The sequence below is a fragment of the Lepidochelys olivacea genome (genome assembly GCF_965140295.1).
Source record: "Lepidochelys olivacea isolate rLepOli2 genome assembly, chromosome: 1".
In the NCBI taxonomy this organism is placed as follows: domain Eukaryota; kingdom Metazoa; phylum Chordata; order Testudines; family Cheloniidae; genus Lepidochelys; species Lepidochelys olivacea.
This window is the reverse complement of record NC_140411.1, coordinates 241,699,970-241,709,775: the sequence shown is the minus strand read 5'-3', so window position 1 is coordinate 241,709,775 and position 9,806 is coordinate 241,699,970. Positions and strand designations below refer to the sequence as shown.

Sequence of the window (9,806 nt, the reverse complement as noted above, 5' to 3'; positions counted from 1 at the left end):
TTTAGTCTCTGAAACCTATACAGGATATCAAGCCTAAAATTAGTGTACAAGCGTCTACAAGTTTGTGTGGGATGAAGACAAATTTGGGTCTTACATAGGCTTGCCACTTTTTCAACAACTGGCATAGTGTGATATTGTGGTATTTCTCCTAGTGCATGTCAACAAAAAGTAATCCTATATTTGCACAATTTCCTTATTTTGTATGAAAACATCGCCATGTGGAAAATGCATCTTCACAGCATAATATTTTCTAGGATATATTAGTGATTTGAGGCTGAGTAAGCTAAGGCCCTGTCTACACTACAAAGTTAAGTCGACTTATATGTAAGTCGACATCGAGCCTCTGATTTAAGCAAGTTGATCTTGTGTGTCTACACAATGCTCATTGTGTTGGCGGAGTGCATCCTCACTAGCAGGGCTTGCATTGACACATGGAGCACTGCACTGTGGGTAGCTATACCACAGTGCACGTAGCCAATTTGGCGTTGGGCTTGCAATGCCTTATGGGACCAAAACATTGGTGCAGGTGGTTATGGGCACATGGCATTAGCATCCCATGACGCATTTACCTTCCTTCCTCCCTGGAATCAACGTCAAACAAACCAAGCCTTTTTCGCAAGCCTGGGTTACCCACATCGATGCCATAACATGATAAGCATGGATCCCACTCAGCTGTACACTGTTGTTGTGAGCATTACAAACACCTCACGCCTTATCCTTCAGTATTTATACAGCCGATACAGGAGCCGCCGTGCAAAACAGTGTGATGCCACACGAGCAGCTCTGATGGAAGACATAGAGCGGAGCAATTCGCAGTTGCTGGTGACAGTCACACATCACCTTGACATGGTATAGCACTCTTTCTGGGCCCAGGAAACAAGCATTGACTGGTGGGACCACATTGTTATGCAGCTATTGGATGATGAGCAGTGGCAGCAGTACTTTTGAATGTGTAAGGCCACTTTCCAGGAACTGCGTGAATTGCTTTCCCCAGCCCTGAAACGCAGCAATACTAAAATGAGAGCCACTCTGACAGTGGAGAAATGAGTAGTGATAGCTCTGTTGAAGCTTGCAACGCCAAACTGCTACTGGTCAGGGGGGCGTCAATTTGGAGTGGGTAAATCTACTGTGGGATCTGTTGTGATCCAAGTTTGCAGGGCTCCCAGGGCTCATGAAGCTGTACACTGGCAGCCTGGACAACAGTAAGGACTGGTTCAACCATAGGCTGAGCAAGTGCAGAATGATGGTGGAATGTGCCTTTGGATGTTTAAAAGGTTGCTGGTGCTGTTTGCTTACTAGGTTAGATCTCAGTGAAAACAATATCCCCATTGTTATTGCTGCCTTCTGTGCTTCATAATATCTGTGAAACAAAGGGAGAAAAGTTTCTGCCAGGGTGCGGGGGTTGAGACAAATCGCCTGGCAGCCAATTTTGAGCAGCCAGACACCAGGGCAATAAGAAGAGCACATCAAGGGTCTCTGCTCTCCGTGAGGCTTTGAAAGCCAGTTTCAACAATGAGCCAGAGTAATGTGACACTTACCTATGTTGTTTTTACCAAACTGTCCCCTCTATTGCATTTTCTCCCCTGTAAACTCCACCCCCACCAACCACCGTGTGTTGAATGAATAAAGAGCCTTTTCTCCTCAATCCATTAAGTTTTATTATGCACACAAACACACAGAGACAGCAAAGAAAAGTAAGATATTCTGAGGCAAAAGGGCTGGTAACACTGGCGAGGGGTGGGGGGGAGAAACAAGGAAAGCTTGCTTATAGATGAACTGCAATAACAATCAAAGGTGTGGGAATGCGTGCTTTCTGGTCCTTGTACCCTCCCCTGGTGTTGAGTGCAAGGGATACCGAACTTCCCTCCCGCCTTATAGGACGTTTGGGAGAGGAGGATGTAGAACTGGGTGATGATGGCAGCAGGTTCAGCATAGGCTGCAGAGGGACTCTCGCATCCAGCTGCCTTTCTTGAACCTCAACCAGATGCCTCAACATGTCTGATTGTTCCTTCATAATCCGCAGCATCTCTTCCTATGTGGCACGCTCTTGTTCCCTGCATGCTCTCCTGTCCTCCCTGTCCATGTCCAGGTTCTCAGACAGTATAATCCTCCATGCTCTGAGCTCCGTCTTGTCACTCTTGGAGGCACGCATTAACTCATTGAACTTGTCCTCCCGAGTCTTCTTTTTCTGCCTTCTAATCTGGGAAAGTCTCTGTCCCAGTGTGGAGGATGCATTGGTGGACAAGGTTTCAGCTGCAAGGAATGCAAAGCACAAGGGTAGCATTAACAGCGCATACACTGTTTCTGGTGCAAGGTTAATTTTTTTTTTAATAAAAAAAGAACCACCCCTCAATACACTTCACTGAAAGCCACAATGTAATCACAACTGCTGGCTATTGCAAGAGTTGGTTTGCTGCTCCAGCCATGGTGAGTAAGGCCACGAGGCATGGGCAAGAGGTCTTGTGCTGTTGCTTTTGTGAAGACATTCTTGGGATCACAGGTTGGAACTTGAGAAAAGTCCCCTTTCCCCTGGCAACCTGGATAGTTTGTTACAAATAGTTTGTTACAAATAGTTCCCCCAAATAGTTTGTTACAAAAGCGGCACTGCACAGTGTTGGGGGAGTGCGAAGGGAGACAAATAGGAAGCCCCTCCCCACTTTTTTTCCAGTGCTGCTTGCAATACATGGTGATCCCTTCCAACCATGGCACCTTTGGGAAAGCATGGTTGTGTGACCCATATTTCACCAAACGGTGGGTGGATTACTTGTTGAATTGTTTGCGGTTTAAGGGCTAGCATTGAAAACTTCCCCTCATCTCTCCTTGGTGACCCTATGCGATATCACTCTCCTGAGGGTAACAGAGGCTGCAAGGGAGCAGATGCTGCAAGTGTCTGGATACAGACCTGGTCCTTATGCTGCAATGATGCCAGCAGAGTTAATACTGGAGTGGAACGGGAAAGTGTTCTACCATGGGGGACAAAATAAGGCAGTCCTTCCCAAAAACCTTCTGTAAAGGATTGCAGAGTACCTCCATGAAAGTTTCCTAGCGATCTCCATGGAGGATTCCCACGCCATCCCCATGTACATAAATAGTCTTTTTTGGAGAGCACCCTCTGCATAGCTGGAGTGGCCACCAATACCCACTACACCTATTTTTTTGTTCAGATTAAACATAAAAATAATAGCACGTAACCCCTACAGTTTGATTGGAAATGTGTACTCACCAGAGGAGCCTTCCCCGGCATCATGCTCCGCCGCCAATTGGTCCTGTGAAGGGATGGGCTCCAGGGTTAAAAACAGTTCTTGGCTGGCAGGGAGAATGGATCTTCCACTTGCCTACCTTACATTCTCCTCCTCTGCCTTGTCAACAATGTCCTCCTCATTGTTGCTCGAAGTCACCCAGGACTCCTGGAAGGTATCCACTGAGCGTTTTGGGGTAGTTGTGTGGCTGCCGTTGAGAATCACATGCAGCTCCTCATAAAAGTGGCATGTCTGTGGGGCAGAACCAGAACAACTGTTTGCCTCCCTTGTCTTCTGGTACACTTCTTCATTTTCAAGTGGCACTGCTGCGTGTTCCTTGTGTAGCCCTTCTCCCCCATACCCTGAACAATCTTGGCATAGATGTCAGCATTTCTTCTGCTGGACTGGAGCTCTGCCTGCACAGACTCTTCTCCCCAGACAGCAATAAGATCCACCACCTCGTGAGTACTCCATGCTGGAGTGTGTTTGCGGTCTTGAGTCTCCATGATTAGTTGTGCTGGTGAGCTCTCCATGCTGATCAAACAGGAAATGAAAATTCAAAAGTTCCTGGGGCTTTAACAGTGAAGTGTCTGTTTCCTGTGTACCTGGCTGATGTGCAATGGAGTTGAAAGTGCTCTCCAGAGTGGTCACAATGGAGCACTGTGGGACACCTCCCGGAGGCCAATTCATTCGAATTACACAACGCAGTGTCTACACTATCCCCATGTTGACCCATGGATGTCGAATCAAGCACTACACCTCTCGCAGAGGTGAAGTATAGAAGTCGACTTTACAGGCTTCTTAGGTTGACGGGAGGGACTCGGTAGTGTGGACACATACATTATTAGATTGATTTAACGCAGCTTATGTAAACCTATGTTTGTAGTGTAGACCAGGCCTAAGTTTATTGGGTAGGGCTGACTACTACTGTGGTATTTGGGGACAGTGTCAGTTGTCTCCAAGCGATCAGCTTGTGGAATGTTCACAGGTCACCCTTAGGCATTTGTAGCATGTGTTACATTTGGGAGAGTTATTGAATACTGCTTCTTGGAGCAGTGCCTTTCTACTCAACATAGACCAAGCAGTTGCTGCTTAACAAATAATAATAAAAATAATAGCCAAAACCCCTGTATTGCAATGCAATGTCTTTTTTGCTGTATCCTGGTGAATTATTTGCTCAGCTGGGTGACGATTTTTGGCACAGTCAGTAGGGACGCTTAGTTTTCTTGGGGGCGCATATATTTTAGTTGGGTGGGAGAGCAGGTTTGGTGAGGTGGAGTTGGTGTGGTTTTTTTGTTCTGGACTTTGGAGCTGAGAGAAAGATTTAAAATACTGGAAATATTAATGAGACAGGAGGACACAGGGACAGATGATCCCAGCCCAGCTCCATGGGGCAGTTGGGTCAGAGGGACACGGGGCCAGGAGGACTGGGGGCAATGGGGCCAGGGGGCCCCAGGACAAGCCCATCCCCATCGAGGGCAATGGGCCAGAGAGTCGCAGGGGCAGGACGACCCCAGGAGAGTGCCCTCGGGGGCAGTGGGACCGGGGTACAGGACCGTGCGGTCGGGGTGAGGGAGCCTGGGCCGGCGTGAGGGCGCTTCTGTCACGCGTTGAGCGGGGGAAGCCCGGCTGCAACGGGGCAGCGAGTCAGGCGGACGCCTATCTCACCCTCACGCGCCCCTCACCGCCGCCATGACAGGTACCGAGGCGGAAGTTACCCATTGGCTAGAGACGAGGGGGGTTTGCTATCGCCGCCGCGTGGAGGTCACACGACGCGAACCGTCCTTGCAGTTCCCGCGTGACGTGACCACGGTAACGTTACCTGATGCCCTTTCGCTCCCCCCCCCTCTCCATCATGGCGGCGTCTGTAATTTAGGGCAGCTGCGAGTGCCGCGCGCACGCACAGGTTGGAGGCAGCGCCGCGCGTCCGCTGCCGCCGCCTCGCGAGACTCAGGTAAGGGGTCTGCACTCTACGCGCGCCCCTCACTCTCCTCCTCGGCGCGCGCGCGCGTGCGGCTCGTGGCGAGGAGGGTGGGGGTTCCGCGCGGGCGCGCGAGGCCCCGACCCCCTCCCCCGGGGTCGGACTCGGTGCCTTGAGAACTTTCACAGGGGGCGAGCGCGGGGAGGGGGGGCGGTGTCAGTACCGGTAACGGGGCGGGAGGAGCCCCGCCACAGGCCCCCCTCCAGCTACCACCTCCCCCTCCCCCCCCACTGGTTGCCTGGCCTCTCGGTGCGGAGGGGGCTGCGCCCTGCGGTGTGTCCGCGCGCGGGTGACGGTTTGGGGCGCCGTGGCTGAAGGACGTGCCCTCCCCCCGCCGGCGCCCGCGCCCCCGCCCCGGGCCGCCCAGCAGCGCGGGTGCCACAGGTGATGCGGCTGGCGCTGCAGCTGGCGGCCCCGCCGTGCCCTGGGCTGGCAGCTCCCGAGCCCCGCGCTCTGCTCTTCCGAGAGCAGCTCCCGAGTCCCGGCTCGACCGCGCCTGCACGGGGTGCCCAGGGCCGCGTGGCTGACTGGTTCCTCCCTTCGGGAGAGGGGGAAACGCCGTGCCAGACCCGGGGTCCTGCTTGTCTACAGCCCTGTCTGCGGCATCTGCCTCTACCCCAGGTGTTTGGAGGGGGACGTGCCAGAAACCCTGTGAGGGGCAGTTCTTTTTAACTGTTTATTTAGTAAGTTTTAACGAGTTCTGGAATCCTTGCCGTGTAATTAATAGAAACAAAGCAATGGTTTTCTCAGTGAGCTTTTATTCAGAGAGGCATTGTACAGAAGAAGTGAACAATGCATCTGAAGAAGTGGGTTTTTTACCTGTGAAAGCTTATGCCCAGATTAATCCCTTAGTCTTTAAGGTGCCACCGGATTCCTCATTGTTGTTACAGGAATATAGACACCCACTCTTTCTGTTTAATTGGGGATTACCCTATTATAGAGTGAGCATCTTTACAACACCCATAATATGTCATTTCTAGTGATCTCACTAAACTGAGTGAAATCTCTGTACATACATATAATAACCAGGTATGTTGATCAAATGTTAATGTTCAAATAAATTGGACAGGTATGTTGGGTTTTTTGCAGGTGAATGTGCTTTGAGTATTGAAATATCAAATATCTAACTGTCTCTAATGGACAACTCTTGAGGGAAGTTTAAAATGTAAACACAAGGAAGAGTGTGGAGGATCTGAATGGCAAATGATTTGGAGGCATATAGATCAGGTGGCTGAAGGATGTGACTTGGCTGCACAGGTATATGTGCCTACATTGGAGTGCATGTGCTGATATAGCATACGGGCATATGATTTCTGTTCATTTCATCATTCCTACCTTACTGACTGACTTATTGCTTTGATTTGCCTCTTACCATTTTTCTATCTATAGAGGTATTTATACCTCGCTTATCACTAGAGTATCTTTATTCTGAAAGGTCTGCTCAGCTGTCCCACTGACTATACTTGTGTGAATGTTTTTAAACTAATATACCAATTGGTTAACTTATATTTCAACTATCATTTTTAATTTATGCAACATGAAATTAAATGGCATTGCAAACTACTAAAAATGAATGAAAACTAATAAAGTTGGGGTTTTAATGATTTATCAACATCATGGTTTAGGGTCAAAGTTTGCCAAAGGTTGAGAACCTCTTCATTAGGTCATTTAATTGTTCTTTTTTTAAAAAAATCAAACCATTTGTTTATGGGATAATGTAATTAAATGCGCATTCTAAGGTTAACTAAAACCACACCCCAAATAAATGACTACCACAGAGCTTTTCACTGTTTTTCAATCCATTAAATGTCACTTGAGAAACAGAGACAAGGTGGGTGAGGTAGTATCTTTTATTGGACCAGCTTCAGTTGGTGAAAGAGGTTTTGAGCTACACTGAGCTTTGAAGAAGAGCTCCGTGTAGCTCCAAAGCTTGTCTCTCTCACTCACAGAAGTTGGTCCATCAAAAGATATTACCTCACCCACCTACCTGTTCTGGGACCAACATGACTACAATACCACTACAAACAACTTGAGAAATAGTAACAGATGAAATATTGATTAATTTCCAGTAGGAACTGAAATGTTTAAATTTTGATGAATTTTTGACCATTTACTAAAACCAGTTAGTGTCACCTAGGCCTGATCTACACGTAAAACATAGGTCGACATAACTACGGTGTTAAAGGGTGTGAAAAGTCCACATCTGAGTGCCATAGCTCTACCAACTGAACCTCTGGTATGGATGCAGCTAAGTCAATGGAAGAATGCTTCTGTCAACCTAGGATACCATTGCTTGGGAAGGTGGAGTTCCTACAGCATGAAAAACCCTTTCCGTTGCCGTAGTCTGCATCTGCACTACGGGATACTGCAACGGAGCTATGGCACCTTAGCTATGCTGCTATAGCACACATAGTGTAGATGTGGCCAGAGTGGCAATACCTCAAGATGTGTGTAGTTATTTTCCAACTCTTGCAAAAGCAGGTGCTATGGGGAATTCTAGCAGATGGAGACATTCTCGGAGACCAATTACTGCCAGGTTAAACCACGGTGGAAAAATAGTGGTGTTTTTTCTATATAAAAAATCATTTAAGATTTAAATTGGATTTCTTGATTTTGTTAAAATTATATATTTTTTCTGTGTAAAAATAAACCTGTTGAAAATGAAATCTGTATTTAATAAAAAAACGTTAAGGCCTAAACTTATTTAGTTGTAAATGTGAAACATGTTCTGAGAAGAGAAATTTGTGTATCCAAAACATATAAGGTTGTTTTGTTAATAAAAATTAATTTATATGCTGTTTTGTGCATTTAAATTCCAGCTATGACCTGAATGCAGCTTGACACAAATCATGAGCAAAAAGTTAATTATGTAGTAAATAAGCAATACATATTTAACCATTTCCTAACATACTAAAAATGTACAATTAATAAGAATCTGAAAATATTAAGATATATAATTTCTTAAACAATATATATATATAGTTATAATGTACCCTTCAGTGTAGCAAAAAGATGTACCAGATGTAGTGTAAAGGCTCTGGTTGTTAATAAACCTGTTTTAATAGTTACATCAACCAGTGAGAATGCACCTTTCTGTAGAACAGAGGTCCCCAAACGGTGGAGCGTGCACAGAGGAATGTTTGGCGGGGCGCAGCTGGGGCCCAGGTGAGCCACCACGGGGGGAGGGAGCACCACCCAGCTCTGTTCCTGGCCCTGGTCCCATGCCCAGGGGCCTGGGCTGTCAGCCACGGGCTAGGTTCCTCTCCTGCCCCCAGCCGTGGCCCCAGTCCCGGCTCTGGGGGGGGCGGAGTGTGGACAACGGTAAGTGGGGGCATGAGGTAAAAAGTTTTTTGGGGACCACTGCTTTAGAAAATAACTGGCATATAAATGGAAAAGTTGATTAAAATTGATTACTAAAATCAACTTTTTCCACTTGATGATTTAAATAATTATTTTAATACCTTGATTTAAATCAATCCACTAGTCCAGTGGTTCTCAAACTTTAGCAACCTGAGGTCCTCTATTTTTATTTAAAATTTGTAGCGGATCCCCAAGCTGGCTTTTTATTTTCCCTGGGGATGCTCAGCCCCCACTACGCCCCCACTCCACCCCTTCCTCCAAGCCCCATCCCACCTCACTTCTTCCAGCTGTACCCCTCCCCCTCCTCTTTCTTTTTGCCTCTTCCCTTGTGGTGTGCAGGAGGGAGGAGGAGGAGTTGATCAGCGGGGCCGGTGGACCCCCTGGAGTACACTCGGACCCCAGCTTGAGAACCGCTGCACTAGTCCACTCTTAGTTTCAGTTTAAAATTGTCTTGCAGTGCTTCTCTGAACTTGTAGAGCATTTCACTGACTTTCTTCTTTTGCTAGTTTGGGGAATGATCTTCATATGTTTATGACCAGTGAAGCTCCTTGGGATCTGTTGTTTTTTAATAAAAAGTGCTATGTAAATAAAACATCTTAGATTAAGGACTTGTCTACATTACCTGCAGGATCGACGGGCAGTGATCGATCCAGTGGGTGTTGATTTATCACGTATAGTCTATTCGCGATAAATCGACTGCCGAGCGCTCTCCTGTTGACTCCAGTACTCCACCGGAGCGAGAGGTGCAGGCAGAGTTGCTGGGGGAGCGTCAGCTGTCGACTCACCGCAGTGAAGACACCGCGGTGAGTGGATCTAAGTATGGTGACTTCAGCTATATTATTCACGTAGCTGAAGTTGCGTAACTTAGATTGATCCTCCCCAGTGTAACCCAGGCCTAAGGTGTGATGTAAAGTGTAATGGGTGAACTGGCTGAACTGAGACTCATAACTATTTCAAGGTATTATGCTGGAGAGAGGGCCCAGAATTGTGGAATATTTCAAAAGTGTGCTGCTTTTAAAAACCATTTTAATTTTAAGGCTATGTCATCACTATAGCGATCACTCAAGTTAGCCTAGCTTGAGTGAGAGTGGTCACACTGCAGAAAAATACATGAAGAGCCTGGAGTGATTGTGTTAGCAGCTGACAAGCTGTGCTTACTCAGGCCGTAAACTAGACCCCCTGGTAGGCCAGCAACTTTAGGGGAGACACTTGAGTTATAACTTGAG

At 47.3% G+C, this 9,806-nt stretch overlaps 1 protein-coding gene and 1 long non-coding RNA gene across 7 annotated transcripts in view; one reads left to right on the top strand and one right to left on the bottom strand.

Annotated features, from left to right (window-relative positions):
* Nucleotides 1-1,646: 1,646 nt before the first annotated feature.
* LOC311523815 lies at nucleotides 1,647-5,150 on the bottom strand. 2 transcript variants are annotated; one of them, XR_014712428.1, is made up of 3 exons: nucleotides 5,062-5,150; nucleotides 3,224-3,773; nucleotides 1,647-2,253 (listed from the first exon to the last, which is right to left on the bottom strand). It is a non-coding gene; the product is annotated as an uncharacterized lncRNA (long non-coding RNA). The 2 variants fall into 2 exon arrangements; XR_014712429.1 differs by having other exon boundaries at nucleotides 3,224-4,550; nucleotides 5,062-5,126.
* Nucleotides 4,637-9,806, top strand: part of BCL2L13 (BCL2 like 13) — an 82,938-nt gene continuing 77,768 nt past the window's right edge. Inside the window, exons 1-3 of one of the 5 annotated variants that reach the window (XM_084634136.1) lie at nucleotides 5,086-5,193; nucleotides 6,310-6,477; nucleotides 9,209-9,383. The gene's annotated coding sequence lies outside the window, so the exon portion shown is untranslated. The other 4 variants (XM_084634137.1, XM_084634138.1, XM_084634139.1 and 1 more) reach the window with 4 other exon arrangements.